General features: G+C 35.0%; 1 long non-coding RNA gene across 2 annotated transcripts in view; it reads left to right on the forward strand.

The window, feature by feature from the left end:
- The window catches only part of LOC115943012 (uncharacterized), a 221,002-nt gene that overhangs the window by 54,996 nt on the left and 148,110 nt on the right, over window positions 1-17,896 (forward strand). For both annotated transcript variants that reach the window (XR_014143465.1, XR_014143466.1), the window contains one exon: window positions 16,045-16,240. This is a non-coding gene — a long non-coding RNA (uncharacterized LOC115943012). The remainder of the gene's footprint in view (window positions 1-16,044; window positions 16,241-17,896) is intronic.

Genomic DNA, 17,896 nt, shown 5'->3' on the forward strand with positions numbered 1-17,896 from the left:
GATCCTGGAGTCCTGGGATCGAGTCCCGCATCGGGCTCCCTGCTCAGCAGGGAGTCTGCTTCTCCCTCTGACCCTCCCCCATCTCATGCTCTCTCTATCTCATTCTCTCTCTCAAATAAATAAATAAAATCTATAAAAAAAAATACCATCCACTTTTTATAGTGTATCTTGAAATCTGGGATCATGATAACTCCATCTGTTCTTCTTTCTCAAGATTCCTTTGGCTATTTGGGGTCTTTTGTGGTTCCATAGAAATTTTAGTATTGTTTTTTCTAGTACTGTGAAAAATGCTATTGGTATTTTGAAAGGGATTGCATTAAATCTGTAGAGTACTTTAGGTAGTATTGACATTTAACAATATATGTTCTTATAATCCATGAGTATGGAATGTTTTCCCATTTGTTTACATTGTCTTCAGTTTCTTTCACCAATGTTTTACCATTTTCAGAGATCTGTCAGTGTTTTGATGTTAACAGATGTATGCTCTTTGTGAATAAGACAGTATGTTGTTCTTCCAGATACCATAATGCAATGCTTCCTGCATTGTGGGATCCTAGTTACTACTTATTGGTTGATGATCCATAGGTATGTAACTTATCTGGGAACAGACACTATGTTCCTCAAGTTTTTGATAGTATTTGCATACCAGCGATTTGAGCTGATGATGAAGACTTCAGAACTAGGTATAAAAATTATTTACAAACTTAAACTATGGCTGCAAAAATACAGGTATACCACATGGTGGCAGCAAAGGAACATCATTAGTTTTGCAGAGTTTGTATCATATTTCAGTCTACAAGAAATTATAATTGTCTATTAGCACATGAAAAATATTTTTAATGTCTAACAAAACTAGGGAAATGTTATTTAGTAAGCATGTCTTAATATAAAGAAATTCGAAAAGATTTTTGGATCTTTGTCTTTATTTACAGAAGCATCTCTTTAAATTCTAGCGCTATATGTTGTTTTAGAATCAGATTCCTTTTCCTTTACTTTCTTATCCCTTTCAACTATAAAATGTTCATGAGCATTAGGAGCTGTTCTTTGACATTTAGGTTTTGAGACTGGGGTCATTTGGTGGCTCACAGGATATTAGGCTGTGTAAAATGTGGACCTATACAAATTCCAGCTGTTGATGGTACATGGAGTTCTTTTGCAGACAGGCTTCTTAGGCATGTTGCCTAAGTTTAATTCCATGTATAAAGTCATACTCAAAGTATGTAAACTGAAACAGATGTTAGTACTCTGAGAATGCATTTGGTGCACGAAGGAATAGCTCCCTAGCCTCTTGTTCCTCCCCCACTGTATTTTGAAAGCTCTTTTGAATAGAAAAGGGCCCCTGGGGAATCATGTAGTGTCTTTGACCCCATTAGCATGTAGCAATTCATTCCTGGGAAACAGTTGCCCCAAATAGATGTTAGAATTTGCTTTAAAGTCCTTCCTTAATAACCATATGATTTTATTTCCTTCCCTGTAAGCTTTAACTATTCTTTAATTAGGAAGCTATTCACTCCAATAATACAAACCAAACTAGATCTTACTGATATGACTTATATAATAACTCTGAACTTTTATTTTCCTAAAGATTAGCAGTAATAAAGGCAGATGTTTGTGTAACACCTATGTACCTTCTCACTGCTATGTTGTGAGATATTAAAGTACCATATTTGAAAGACTTCCAAAACTGAATTATGTTGATAATAGTTCACAGAGTTCTAATCACACAATATGTGATTACAGTGATTTCCAGAAAAAAAAAGTAGAGTTACTGCAAGAAATATCTATTTACTTTTTTTTTTTTAATCTTTTTTCCTTCCTCTTTCCTTCTCTCCTTTCTTTTTTTCAAAGATATTTGTTAAGGGCCTCCCCCAGGTACTATTCTATCCTCAAAAAGGATTAAGATGATCCCACTCTTAAAGAAAGAAGCACAAATTAAAAATCTTTGGCAGCACAGAAGAGCCAACCCATAATTCTGGGAAACTACAGAAGACTTTATAGAGGAGATAATATTGGAGCTAGGCATTGAATGATGGAGGAGAATTTCTCTAGGCAGTGAAAAGGAAAGCAGATTTTCTAGGCAGCAGAATGGTATGAGCATAGTAGGTTGGGTTTGTGGAACATGAAGGACTCTGCTATGGTTTACTTACAGATACTGGGGGAAGTAATTAGGTGATGAGATAGAATGGGTAAGACCAGATTTAGTCATGCCTAAAGGTTTGGAAATATAAATGCAAAATCTTTTTAAATTAAAAACTAGTGATTATATGTTTAAAGTTTTGATACATGTTTTGATTTATGATAAAGTTTTGATTTATGTTACTTCAAGGTGATAAAATATGACCTTTTTTCTGCATAGTAAAAATTTAGATAGGTATCATAATAGCTGATGTTCTTAAAGTTAGTGAGTTACTTTTCACATGCATCAGTAAAATATGTCAATTAACTAAAAATTTATGCAATCCCATGTAATTCACATAATTTTTTGTTACGTAAACACAAAAAGTCTCCTTGAATTTGTCTTTATATTTAATCATTCAGATTCATAGATATTTAGCTTCTAGATTAAGAAGCAAAGTTTAAGTGAAAAATTATGCAGATGTATAATTATAGTGCTGTATTGGTAATTAATATTGGTGATTTGGCCTTTATTAATGGCTAACTCAGGTAGCTAAAGGATAGCTCTAGTATATGTTAAATAAAACAGGAATAATTTAATGTATATATTAAGTGTAACAGAAATAATTTAATTATCTAGATAGTGTTTTCCTCACAAAGTAAAACCAAGTTCAAAGTTTTACATGGAGAAACTCATGTTCGAAAAATAAATTCCATGTTATTTTTGTCTAGCTTTTAGAATCACTGATGGAAATGTCAGTAGCTCTTGGTTTTTTGGATAATACTATTTTATAAAACTAAGCTAAATTTTTCTACTTCTGGTTTTAGTATTTGTTTGATTCTCAAGTCATACATCTTTTGGTCTTGACACCACAGTCTTAGGTACATGGGAATGAATGATGCTTTTTGTTGGGGCAAATGTGGATGTTTTAAAAAATGTTGTTGGCTGTTGCTTTGTTCTGAGAGTATTTTATGTATCTCATCTTTCTATTGGATCAGAATAAAACATACTTCTAAATGAAGAAGGAAGCATTCACATTGCTTTTTTATACTTAATGCCTGATATTGATATATTTTTATTTTTTATTTTTTCACCCTGAATTATATAATTACTTTTTCAGCCTGAATTATATAATTCTAAAACAAACAAATTCTAAGTACTTTGCCATTTTAAAGTTCTCATTAAAGTGCGGTTCGGAAGTGGATAGAAAATTTGTATGATATTCTTTAGGTTTTCTAGTCTGCTTGCATGATTTCATAAATAAATAGTAAAGCTTCAGTAATTTCATTTATGGAAGGCACTTGAAAAAATAATTCTCTAATAATTATGTCACAAATAAATTTAGTTTTATAAAGGGGTGTTGTAACGGTTGTATTTATTTTTTGCATTAAGAGAATTCTATTTTTTAGGATGAAATAAATAATTTTTAAGGATTTAAGTCATAATTTCAGTCTGAATTTTTGTTATTTCTTAAGGTTTCCCATATCACCTCCCAATTAGAAGTAGGATCTAACTCTTATTTCCAGGATTTCTCAGAGAAAGTATTGAGAAGTAAAAATAATTTCCTCATTTCATTGAATTCCTTACAGAGTAGGACAGTGCTAATTGAGCAGTTAGACTTGCATTTCTGATTGACTAGGGCATATGTCCTAGCATTGAGTGGATTTATAAAAATCAATAAAATGTAAGGGTATTTAAGGCTAGTGGCAAAAAGATAAATTAGGTTGTAGGAATCATGGTATTTAAATGAAGGGGGCAGAAATCGGAGGGGGAGACGAACCATGAGAGACTGTGGACTCTGAGAAACAAACTGAGGGTTCTAGAGGGGAGGGGGTGGGGGGATGGGTTAGCCTGGTGATGGGTATTAAAGAGGGCAAGTATTGATTGGAGCACTGGGTGTTATACGCAAACAATGAATCATGGAACACAACATCAAAAACTAATGATGTAATCTATGGTGATTAACATAACAAAATTAAAAAAAGTTTTTTTATTACATCTCAATTTATTTTTAAAAAAAATTTGTATGAGATTTAATTGACATGTAACATCGTGTAAGTTTAAGCTGTAAAAATGTTGATTTGATACGTTTATATTACAGTTGAAGAATGACTATTCAAGGTGACCATATTCACTGAGTTTTATTTTCTGGATTGTTTTTCTTCTAATTTATATCCTGTGTTCTTCAAACCAGAATCAAGAATTAGGAGTCACAGAAATTTTTTTTTTTTAAAGATTTTATTTATTTATTTGACAGATAGACAGCACAAGTAGGCAGAGTGGCAGGCAGAGGGAGAGGGAGAAGCAGGCTTCCCGCTGAGCAGGGAGCCCGATGCGGGGCTCGATCCCAGGACTCTGGGATCATGACCTGAGCCAAAGGCAGCCGCTTAGCCGACTGAGCCACCCAGGCGCCCCTACAGAAATTTTTTAAAAAATGGCTTTATTGGGATATAATTTACAAAAATTATATGCATTTAAGGTGTATAACTTGATGTTTTGATAGACACAGATGTTTTTAAAAGTCTGATTTAAATGTTGCATGCCAAGTCTGTTTCCATAGCAATGCCATCGATGCACTTTCAACATCACACTGTTGGAGAGGCAAAAAGCAAAATTGCATATGTCCAAGCACTATAATTTATAGTACAGTGAGCAGGATATTAATGTCAATGAGGTTGAATTACCTTTAGCTTCAGCGTCCGGTATAGCCTCTTATTTCAGATAACTTAGTATTACTTTTTCTTAGATTTGTATTCACTTCCCATTGTCCTTTACTCAGAAAGAATAATGGCTTTCAGACTTGAAGTGGGTCCCTTGGGCTAAATAATTGGCTAAATAATATAGCACAGTTTTTTATACCACAGTCATTTGAGTGGATTTCATCTTGAACTGTAAATCAAGCACATCAATCAGGGTCAAGATTAACAGTTTAATGGGCCAGGTTAATAGAAGCAGCCAACCCAATCTTGGCTTGAACAGCCTAAGTAATGCATTCTAGTTTCACCATCAAAAGTACTGTACCCAGGGACCCCTGGGTGGCTCAGTTGGTTAAGCAACTGCCTTTGGCTCAGGTCATGATCCTGGAGTCCTAGGACTGAGTCCCACATCAGGCTCCCTGCTCAGCGGGGAGTCTGCTGTTCCCTCTGACCCTCTAGCCTCTCATGCTCTCTCTTACTCTCTCTCTCTAATAAATAAATAAATAAAATCTTTTTTTTTTTTTTTTTTTTAAGTATTGTACCCATCCTCAGTGACAGATCTTTCATTTGCCGTAACAAGATCTGGAGTTTAAGTTGCTGTGGCTGAAAAGGCACCTTAATATTTTTCTTTTCCTAGAAAATGAAAAACAGAGAAACCCTCATTTCCTGACATGTCAATTGTTACAGATGTCTTAAAGCAAAGAAAATGGAGTCTGCTTTTGTTCAGTGCAATAGTACTAGTAAAGAAGTGCCTTGCTGGGAGGTTCCTGAAAGTTAATTTATTTGTTGCTTTAGAAAGAAATTCTGTTTCCATTAAAATTATGTCTCCGGGTAGGTGATTCATAAACAGAGAACCTGGAAATGGAATCAGTCTCTTGAGCCTATTTACATTCTTAATCATGCACAGCTGCTGAGCTGTGGCGGCTTTTGGATTTTTAAAAAGCAGAGTCTTATCTTTTGTGATTATAATGTTAGATCATGATCACATAAATACAATGCCAAAGTAACATGATCGTTTAGGAAACTAAGTTTTGAGGAAGGTGGATGTCCCTTTCAATGCGTAGTGAATCTCTTTTTTAGGTATTTTGAACTAGCTTTTAGCACGTTTTAAAAACATTTCCTTTGATGCAAAACAGCTGTAGCTATGTTTTGAGTGATGTAAACATTTCCCTCCACCTCCTCCTTTATTCTTACACTTTCCCAGTTCAAGGCAAAGGATTGAAAAACCTTGCAGTTTCTTTTTACCATGCACTTCCTACAACTATTTATCTTCTAACTAAGTAACATTTTATAAGGAAACTTTTACAGAGATAGAGTTTGAACACTTACTTGAAGCCACAACCTAATAGTGGTTGAAAAACATTAAGCATTTTTCTTGAAAAGAAGGTGTTATCTTAAAACACCCTCTTAAGCTATAGCCATTAACAGATTTTCAAATGCATTTCGTGCTTGGGAAGAACTTGGCCAGCACAAACAGTACAAATTAATACATATTCAATAGATATTTGGGTTGAAACTGGTAAGCCAATTACAGTTCTGTCCCTTTTGAGTTTAAGGAAATGATTCTTCCAGTTTCTTCAACTTATATAAATTATAGCTCCATCTTTCTTGCTTTTGTGATGATTTATCTATGGGCTCTTCTCTGAACATTGTTAAGATCTTGCATGCACCATTGGTACATTTCCCACACCTTAGAAGCTGTGTTAATAAATTAATAGCTATTTCTTGTATTTGAATTACACCATACACGAGTGGCCTTTAAGATATATGTAATCCAGTCTAAGCCACTTTTAAAACAATTTTCCTAGTCATGTGGCTATGGGTCAGAGCTGGGTCAATCATGTTTAGTTATAGAAATTTTTCCACATAGGTATTATCTTCCAAGACCCTCAAGGAGTGCATTTTCTGGTAGAATATAGCCGGGGGAAGAACTTGATTTTAGACTAAAGTGAAGTGCAAGGATAAGATTATAATTGGTGGCAGAAATATACACTAAAACTAATTTTTTAGATTTTAGCTTTTTGATGGCCTTGGATATTTCTCAACATAGTCAACTTCTATTAGTGTCTGAGATGTTGTCTCAGAGATGGAGCCTACGATTTCTTCATTTTATTTGTGAAATAATGTTTCCAAAAATATAATACGTTGGAATATATCTTAAAAAAACATTAATTCCATGTTTTTATGTTAAGCAAACAGAGCTGGACAAAATAATACAAACTCTATGTTTCCATTTATATGAAGTTCTAAAGCAGTTCCAAATGTGGGATCTTTCTGGGCAGGTGGAAATATTCTGTCTTGTGGTAGGGATGTGAATTATATAGTTGTACTCATTTATCAAAGTTGTAGTTCCAAGATTTTTGTACTTCAATGTATGTAAATTATACGTTATAACTATTAAGAATAATGATAATTGGGGATGGATTGGGGAGTGGCCGAAGATATGGATAAAATAAGAATGGCCAAATATTGATAATTGTTGCAGTCAGATAATGGTACATGAGCATTAATGTACTCTTCTGATTACTTATATATGTTTGACATAGTTTGTAATAAAAATGAAAAACAAGTACATCTTAGTGATTCTGATGTGCACCCAAGGCTGAGAGCCCACTGATCTAAGTGGATTAGAGAAAGAAAAATTGTGTTATGCAAAACTTGAGCTTGGAAACACTTTGCGCACAATTAGAAAACAGTGTCCTAATACCAGAGCTGGCATTGAATTTATCCAGTCTCACCTCTATTATCTCTAGTGTACTGATGAGGAGACTGAGACTGATGGGAGCCGAGTGTCTAAACAACACACATAATGGCAGGGCTAGCTAGGGAAAAGATAAATCTTGCCTCTTGGCTTGCCCTGGAAATTACCGTGGTGGCTTGCTCTCTCTCCTTTTTGATGGCTTTGCAAAAACTTGGCTCAGCAGGAACATGCTTGTTCAACGTGAGGATAACAAGAATCTCTCACTAACACCTGCTATGTTGCTAATAATTAACACCTTATCTGAGCTCCAGATGCTCCAATTATTTTTAAATATTCTTTCAGCCGGGAAGCTCCCATTGTTACACAGTCCACTTGGAGTTTATCTTGCAACCATACCACTTGACAATGATACAAGGGCAGGGTTCTTTACTTTATAGGATGAATCTAGCTGTGCCCAGGTCAGTTACTCTGTTCTGTGGGATTATAAGCACTCTTGGTGTCTTGTGCAATCTGATGTTTTCTCCAGTTGTAAGTTTTCTTTCTAATGACCCTTACTTTATGCTTGTATCATGTATTTCTAGGGCTCTTTTTCTGTTTCCCTTGAACAGTGGTTGTTGACCATTAAAGAAAACATACTACTCATTCTAGTGTTAATGATTTTTTTTTTTGGGTAAATTGTGGAATAGTTCAAGTGGAAATATATGCTTTCTGGGTTGTATCAAGTCCCTACCGGAGCTAGTAACTGGTAGCTGTGGTGTCGGCCAGGCATCATAACCCCAGAGCACTAGAGTCCAATAACAGGTGAATCACCCAGAATTCCCACAACGGTGGATATGCTAAGAAAGTAAAAATTAGGGGAGATAATTTGAGGGTATGTCAACATATACAGATATCTTAGATGCTAGAGTATTTTTGCTGGGTTGTGGTTTTTCTTTTTTTCTCTTTTTTTTTCAGATTGTATTCCTGAGATAGACTTTCTGAGCTACCTGAGCCTAGTATGGATGCACTAATAGTCTGGTTAAAAATATTTTTTAAGGTTGAAAATTTAAGTGACACAATGTAGAAGGAAAAGAGCAGTCAAAAGCCAATAGATTAAAAAAATTAAAAAGAGTATGGGTCAGAGTTTCCATTAATGTGCATGAGGTTGACTAGGTTACTTAAAACCAGTTCTATTGAGGATGATTATAAAGTCTGGATAAAATTTTAAGAAGAAAAGAACATGCCACAGAAGGTATCAGTTAGCTACCTAGTATTTCTAAGCCAAGATCTGAAAAAAGAGGGAAACTAACAAAATGAGTCCAGCATTTGGAGATACTTTCACCTTCAAGGAAATTGTAGATTTCAAAAGTGAAACCAGGGGTTGGAAGACTGAGAAGCTGAGGAGAGCTTCTTTGAATGATATGGAGATATAGGAATAAAAATTGGAGTTAAGGATTTGTCAAGGAAGTAGACTCCATTTAAATAGGCTTCCTTTTCAGTTGGGACTCTCAAAGGGCTGCTTCCTAGAATAAGGGTAAACCAGAATTAGACTAACCCTGAAGGCCGGGAACTGAAGGCCAGTTTCAAATCATCCTGATCTCTGATTTGATTAAAGAAAACTTCTCTTGGCCTTTGTGCTTGTCAAAAGCAAAAGTAGATTCTTTGGAGAAAGGTAATATCACCCAGATCTTCAAATTATTTTTACAGTCTTCAGGGTCTTTTACCCAATAAAAACCCAATTCATTCATACAGAAATAAAAGAATTGACCTAAATCAAGAATGATAGAAATACATTATCAGGAGATTCAGATACTGGTGTTTCCCAGACTTTAAAATAACTATGATTAATAGTCAAGAAAGAAGAATTTTGGCAGAGAACTATCAATTGTAAAAAAAAAAAAAATCAAATAGAAATTCTGGAATTCTAAATATCTGAAACTAAGAACTTAATGGGCAGCTTACTAGCATTTGGTGCAACTATAGAGAATTAGTAATTTGGTATATGGAGAATAAGAAAATGATCAGACAGAATCACAGAAACAAAAGAATAGAAAATGTAGAAAAGAATGTAAGAGACATATGAGATAATGTGCAGAGATCTGACATATGTGTAATTGGAGTTCTGTAAGAAGAAAGAGAATGGGGCAGACCCAATATTTGAGGAGATAATGGCTGAGAAATTTCTAAAACGTATTAAAGAAGTCAAGCTATATATTCAAGAGGTACTGTGAACTCTGAGCAGGATAAATATGGAGGAAAAAAACATCTAAGCAGATCATAGTAAAAGTGCTGAAAGATCATAGCAAAAAAAATCATTAAATCAGACTAGGAAAGGTTTTATTGCCAAATGAGCCACAGTATCTTATAGTTGACTGTTCAACAGAAACAATGGAAGACAGAAGATACTATAATTACAACTCAATGCAGAAAAGTATGTAATATTGTATATATATATATATATATATATATATATATATATACGCACACACATATGTCAGTCTACAAAATAATATCCTTCAAAAAGGATGAATAAATATTTTTAGGTAAACAAAGACTGAAAGAATTTATCTTCAGAAGATCTGTACTAAAAGAAGTAGTAATGAAGTACTTCATACAGAAGGAAAATAATTCTACCTGGAAGCATAAAAATGCAAAAAGGAATGAAAATCTATGGAAAGAATAAACATATGGATGCATCCAAATGCTATTGATTGTATTAATCAGTGCTACTATCCCACTGGTTTTAAAACATGTAACAAAAAGAACACAAAATAAGAGCAAGGGGTGAGGGAGTACAATTATTCTAAAGTCCACACATTGTCTAAAAGTGGTAAAAATACTGTTAGATTTAAAGGAATCAAGGACGCATATTGTAGTTGTAGAGTACAATTTAATAGTAAAGAGACTGTGTAACTAAATAGCTAATAGGAAGAAAATGAAATAATAAAAACTACATAATTAATTGAAAATAATGCAAGAAAGAAGAGATGTTCAACATCAGAATATGTTCATTGGACACAGTTTAATTTTCCTAGATATCAATGACTAAATGTCAACTAGAAAATTTCCAAGTGTTTGGAAATTAATAAATACCATTGTGAATAATACAAGGGTTTAGAGAAGAATTGCCATAGAGATTAGAAAACATTTCAAACTGAATGCTAATGAAAACGGAACATATTAAAATTTGTGGAATGCAGCTAAAGTCCTCAGAGGTGAACTCATAGTATTGAGTAAATTTATTATAGAAGAAGGGCTTAAATCAATGATTCATCTTAAAATCATTAAACAAATTAAATTCAAAGAAAGTAAAATAAAAGACAATGAGGATAAGAGTAGAAATTAATAAAATAGAAAAAATATGTAGTAGAGCAAATTAAAAAGCCAAAATTCAATTTTTATAAAAGATTAATAAAATGGATAAACCTTCTGTGTGATTAATCAAGGAAAAGAGAAAGAAGGCACAAATGTCCAATATTGAAATGAAAGAGGGGGACATCACCACTGATTTTACAGACATTAAAATGATGGGAAGGAAATATAAGCTAATTTAGGCTAACACATTGAGGAATTTAGATAAACAAGTTCCTTAAAAACTCAAGCTAACAAAACTGACATGCATGAAAGAGAAAATATGAATCCTTCTAAATAGTAAAGAAATAGAATCTACAATTGATAGCCTTCCCAGATGGGATTAAATTTTACTTTTGGATTTCCAGTACCAAGTAGAATGCCTGATGTATAACTCACATAATAACTAGTTGAATGGATAAATAAGTCTCTAGTATTGAAATATTCCTACTGTATTGCTAATATTTGTTTATATATCCTTCTCCCCTGTTAAACCACGGGCTTGAATGGAACATGGAGTCTTGGCTGTCTTTGTATCCCCAGCATCCAGCACCAGTATTTATAACTGGTCAGTAAAGGTTTGTTGAATAATTGAATTAAAAAGGAAGAAAACTACTGTTTAGTGATTGTCTTTTATACACCAGGATCTATGAGAGGAACACTTACATAATTATCTTATTCTTTTTTTTTTTAAAGTTTTTATTTAAATTCCCTCCTGAGGCAAGGGAAACAAAAGCAAAAATAAACTATTGGTACTTCATCAAAATAAAAAGCTTCTGCACAGCAAAGGAAACAACCAACAAAACTGACAGGTAACCTATGGAATGGGAGAAGATATTTGCAAATGACATAACTGATAAAGGGTTAGTTCCAAAATATATAAAGAATTTGTACAACACAACACCCAAAATATGAATAATCCAATTAAAAAATGGGCAGAAGACATGAACAAATGTTTCTCCAAAGAAGACATACCAATGGCCAAAGACGCATGTAAAGATGCTCAACATCACTGATCATCAGGGAAATACAAGTCAAAACTACAATGAGATGTCATCTCACATCTGTCAGAATGGCTGAAACCAACAACACAAGAAACAACAGGTGTTGATGAGAATGTGAGGAAAGAGGAATCTTCCTATACTATTGGTGGGAATGCAAACTGGTATAACCACTGTGGAAAACAGTATGGAGGTTCCTCAAAAAGTTATCTTACTTATTCTTAACAATTCTTTTATGACAGGAATTTTTAGCCCCATGGAGGGACTACATCTGAAATAATTAACTTGCTCATGCTCAAAAGTGGCAGAGCCAGGATTGGAAGTATCTTCAAAGCCTATTTCTTTACACTAGTGCTTTCCAAACTGACTGTGTGTACCATAGGGGATACTCAATCAAGGAAGAAAATTTTAGAAATAACAAACCTGAGGGCGTCTGGGTGGCTCAGTTGGTTAAGCGACTGCCTTCAGCTCAGTTCATGATCCTGGAGTCCCTGGATCGAGTCCCGCATCGGGCTCGATATTTTATTTATTTATTTGAGAGAGAGAATGAGAGAGAGAGAGCACATGAGAGGGGGGAGGGTCAGAGGGAGAAGCAGACTCCCCGCCGAGCAGGGAGCCCGACGCGGGACTCGATCCCGGGACTCCAGGATCATGACCTGAGCCGAAGGCAGTCGCTTAACCAACTGAGCCACCCAGGCGCCCAATAAATAAAATCTTTAAAAAAAAAAAAAAGAAATAACAAACTTGGAATGGGAGTTTGAGATAATAATTTGAGGTCATATGCTTCAGCTTTTTTATCTAGTACATTTACCATTAAGAAAATATCTATAAATTGCTTAAACTTTATAAAAGTTTAGCAAAACTAATACTGAGAAATTAGGTCCAAGGGTAATAAGGTTTTCTATATTCTGAATAAAGGCATCTTGGTTTCTACTCTCCCTCAAATATTTTGATTCTTATCTAGTACTTTATATACATTCTTTATAAATGGTATATTCTAAATACCAACAAAAAAAATGTAGCTACCGCTTTTCATGCAAAATTGTGAAATTAGCCAGTAGCTTCTTAAGAATGGCTTTCTATGCTATCTTTGTTCCAAATTTCATTTGGAAATGTGAACTGTCAGCTATGTTTTCCTAAGACTGTTAACTAAAATTATGTAGTGGCGATAAAAAAATTCCAAGTTGTATCTGGCATTTCTAAGATGAAGACCAAAAGGAGAGCTTATGGAGTTTATTTATTTTTTAAGATTTTATTTATTTAGGGGCACCTGGGTGGCTCAGTTCGTTAAGCAACTGCCTTCGGCTCACGTCATGATCCTGGTGTCCCTGGATCGAGTCCCGCATCGGGCTCCCTGCTTGGCAGGGAGTCTACTTCTCCCTCTGACCCTCCCCCCTCTCATGTGCTCTCTCTCATTCTCTCTCTCTCAAATAAATAAATAAAAATTTTTTAAAAGATTTTATTTATTTATTTGAGAGAGAAAGAACAAGCATGAGTAGGGGGGAGGAGAAAAAGGGATGAGAAGAATCCCTGCTGAGCCCGAAACAGGGCTCAATCCCAGGAGTCCGAGATCTTGACCCTAGCTGAAGTCACATGCTTAACTGACTAAGCCACCCAGGTGCCCTGAGTTTATGGAATTTATTGAAGCTTATAATTTTTATGTTATGGATTCCAACATGCATAGGGGTGGTTTTTAAATATGGAAAATGAGAGATTAAAATTTGGCTTACAAATTGTGATGTGACCTTGGTAAATTATTAATAGATGAAAATTCTTTCATTGCTTTCCAGCATATATCTACACTATGCTTTTCTTTATAAATTTTATTTCATTTATTTCATTAATTCATAATGTAAAAATCATCCTTGTTCAGAGGATCATGATAAGTGTGAAAAAAATTTTAAATGACATTAAAAAGTGTGCAATGAAGTATGACACAGAACTTCTCAAAATCTGGCACTTTTTGACAGTCATCTTTTATTTAAATTAAGTTATTCTTGTAGCATCATCTGGAGGTAATTTTATTGACTTTGAAATTCTTTTAGAAGATTATGCTTCTAGTGACTCAGATATTTCTCTGGTATCTGTTTTTTATGTAAAGAGCTTTGTGGAAGTTTCAATAATGAGCATTGTACTCTAAGAAAATAACACAAATTCTGGAGCTGCTATAAACCATCTCATGAAAAGACAAACCTAAAATGAACTAAAATAAAATGTGTAAATCAAGACTAGTTATTGTTCAATCTAGTTTAGAATATTTATTTTGCCTTGAGCAAAATGTGACTCCCTGGGACAGGAACAATTTTTAATTAGGTAGAATTAGCCTTCAGTGAGCTGTGCTTCATTTTATTACATACCTTTTTCCTACTCCATCCTGCCTCTCATACTTTGTGTCTTAATAAGCATATAGAGGTGAAAGTATTTTATAAATCTCTGACTTTGTCATGTGAATAGTTTGCTGAGTTAACCCATCTAGGTTAGTCTGGGTTGTTATAACAGAATACCATAGGCTGGGTGGCTTAAACGTTTATTTCTAAAAGTTCTAGATCAGCGTGCCAGCAGGGGCAGGTTCTTAGGGAAGGTCCTTTTCCTGTTTGCAGGAGGTCATCTTCTCATTGTATCTTCACCTGGTAGAGACCGGAGAGAGGAACCAACCTGTCTGTGTCTCTTCTTACAAGGGCACTAATCCCATCATGAGGGCTCCACCCCTCATGACCTAATTACCTCCCAGTGGCTCCATCTCCAAATATCATCACATTGGGGATTAGGATTTTCAACATGTGAATTTTGGAACGGACACAAACATTCAGCCCATAGCATAACTCTCCCAGAATATTCATATTTTAAAAGGGAAGCTTTATATGAAGAATTTTAAAGGGATTTTTTTTTTTCTAGAATCTTCCCGATATTCCTTAGTCAGATCATGTCTTACTCTCTCATAGCACATTACCTACTCTACCTAGGTTAAGATCAGCCTTATCTAGGAACAACTTAACTCTTCTGCAGGAAGGGTAGATCTTTGAAAAGAAACCACAATAATGACTTATTGGTAATTATAGAGGATTGATTGTCATGGTAACTTGTAATTAGGAGATGTGCCCAAGGGGAGGCCTGATTTAGTCTGATTAATACAGTTGAATAGAGTAAAATGCCTACCAAGGATGGGAAGCCTGAAAAATGTGGCTGAGAAGGGGTGAAAATTAAGTGGACAGAATGTTTTTTAAGGACTTAACAGCAGGAAGGCAGTTGGGAGCTATTGTTGTATGAAGGCCCTGCATGCCTTGAAAAGCATGTCTTGCCCCTGTAACTGAGAAATATTGAGTGAATTTTCGCATAAAGTAAAGGCACTTGAAAGTTTATTTCTTTTGATATTCTAGGAATAGTAGATCAAAGAGAAGTTACAAGAATGGAAGGGTAAGAAGTAGTTACTGAAAAATCCAGTTATCACTTTATGACTAATCTTTTTTGTTGATTAAGGAAGAATTTGTTTGTATCACTGTTGTCCAGGAGAATCCAACTTTAAATCTCTCTGTTATAAACAGCATTCCTCAAATCATGAACCCATCCCATCAGCCATCAGACATTATACAGATAGTGCTTTGACAATGACTCACATTCTAAGGGAAGAAATCAGGGTCTTGTAAAATTTAAGTAGAGATGTTAGTTAGACTGTAGAAAGTAATTGAGCTGATTAAAAAAATGAGTTAACAGAAATGTGTCAGAACCCTTAAAATAGGAAAATTTGCAGCTACTATGAAATGGGACACGGCCTAGTCCCATTAGTTATTAGTTTTCTTTCAGTTTACAGTTAATTTTTAAAAAAGTGTTGGACTAAAGAATAAATACAGATGTTGCCAGGCCCAAGACTGGACAATTATACTATCTTTAGACATATGGAATGAAGTCACAGCTGGAATCAGCTTCTTTTTGTGTTTTTCTATAAAAAGGATTTGAAGATTTTGAAATAGTGTCAGAAAGATGGAAGACTGAGTTCCAGGGGCACACATACTATGCTAAATTGGCATTGCTAATTAGAGGCAAATTGGCAATGAACTTATTTTAGTCTGTTTGTTCTTACAGTAAAGTTTTTCATTTGTCAGCAGAATTCTGTGCTATGATCAGGAGTAGTAAGATATGACTTCGCAAAGATTGACTATGGCAATCTGGATGTAACTAGTATACAGCTTTTTTCTTTTACAGATAGATGTGGCATCTCCTTGATTAATTACCCTTGCCTGGTGATGACAGTACTCTCAGAGTAGCTGCTTAAGCTGCCCAGGTGACTGGATCATTCATCACTAAACTAAATCCAAAGAGAAGATGCTGAACAAGGCTTCCAAGCAGGGTTAGTAAATAGGTGGTCCTTCAAATGATTCCTTGTACCGTGGGCCGTGTGGTAAGTGTGATTGCTGTGCCTCTGACTCCTAATACAACTGCAGTAAATTCTTTTTTTTTTTTAGATTTTATTTATTTTTTTGAGAGAAAGAGAGCACGAGAGAGAGCAGAAGGGGGCGGGTAGAGGGGCAGAGGGAGAAGCAGACTCCCCTGCTGAGCAGGGAGCCTGATGTGGGGCTTAATCCCAGGACCCTGGAGATCATGACCTGAGCTGAAGGCAGATGCTTAACCAACTGAGCCACCCAGGAGCCCCAGTAAATTCTTATTCTGTCTTACCCCTTCCTCCTTCTCCTCTGCTGTAAGGCTGGGTCCAAGCTGTTTGCAGGCTGGGACTGATGGATGGAGGGAAGCCATTTCTACTGGTAATAGGTAGATGATTTGCTTCTTTAGATCAGGGGATGTGAAAGCACATTTGTCCTATAAAGTCAGAGGAAGGTGGAAGACATATTCTTTACTGCTAGAGGTAGGGAAATGTCTGATTTTGCTTTAAGAGTTAGGGAAGAGTGACAGATAATCATTTGATATGAATGTGAAAGTTTGGGACAATTAGGGGCACAGGAGACATAACTGCCCCTATAGAGGATAAGGTCAAAGTCAGTGTGACATTTTTAAGGAAGTATTTCTTGAATGCTGTACACATATTCCCAGTTGTTCTGGTTGAATCCAGGATCTATCAACAAAGTTGTAAAGATGTCTGTTCTTAGGACTGCACTGGTGGTTTTTTACATACCATAGTTTTCTTTTCTAGGTTTATGTGGAATTTTGAGTTGTTAAATTAAGCTCAATGTCTAAAATTTTAAGATATTTTATAACTGGATACATAAAAGTGAAAATAGTTCTGTACATTTCAATATTAAATTTGCTCAAATTACTTTTAAAATAGTGGGAATAAAGGAACATTATCATGTATTAACATGGCAAAGAGATGTTTTAATAAAGGGTAAACTAGTATCTCAGCTAAACATTAATAACTTACATAGACTGGTTACCTACTGGGAACACTATTTCAATATGATGTCAAACTCAGTAGTGATAGTAAGATGCATAACTGATGTGGGGAAAACATATCCATTTAAATCAAAAGAACTAGTGGCCAATTAGCAACATCAAAAGCAACAAATTAAATGATTTTAGCATGTAGAATGAGCTACTGTGATCTAAGTCCTTTTAAAAACAAGTTTTAATATTCTTTTTTTTTTACAGTCCAGAAATAAGACACTTAATGAGTGTACCTAAAAAGGCTTTATAAATTCATCTTTTCAGGACTGACAACTTTGTTCTTTATCCTAGTGGAAGAAGTCTGGTGGATGCCCTCTGAGAAGAGTATATGTAATATATCAGATAATTAGTTCCTATTCCTAAAAACGAATGGAGAATACATTACACTTTGCACATCACCTGATCTGAGACACTAGATTGCTGTTTTGTTCATATTATTACCATGCTCAAATTGGTTCTACAGGGTGACTACAATAAGGCTTTACCTAAGGAACTGGCAAATTAGTTTTTTTTTTTTTTAAGATTTTATTTATTTATTTGACAGAGACACAGCGAAAGAGGGAACACAAGCAGGGGGAGTGGGAGAGGGAGAAGCAGGCTTCTCAGGGAGCAGGGAGCCCGATGCGGGGCTCGATCCTAGGACCCTGGGATCATGACC

The sequence above is a fragment of the Leptonychotes weddellii genome, chromosome 3 (genome assembly GCF_054177405.1).
Source record: "Leptonychotes weddellii isolate Sample4059 chromosome 3, ASM5417740v2, whole genome shotgun sequence".
In the NCBI taxonomy this organism is placed as follows: domain Eukaryota; kingdom Metazoa; phylum Chordata; class Mammalia; order Carnivora; family Phocidae; genus Leptonychotes; species Leptonychotes weddellii.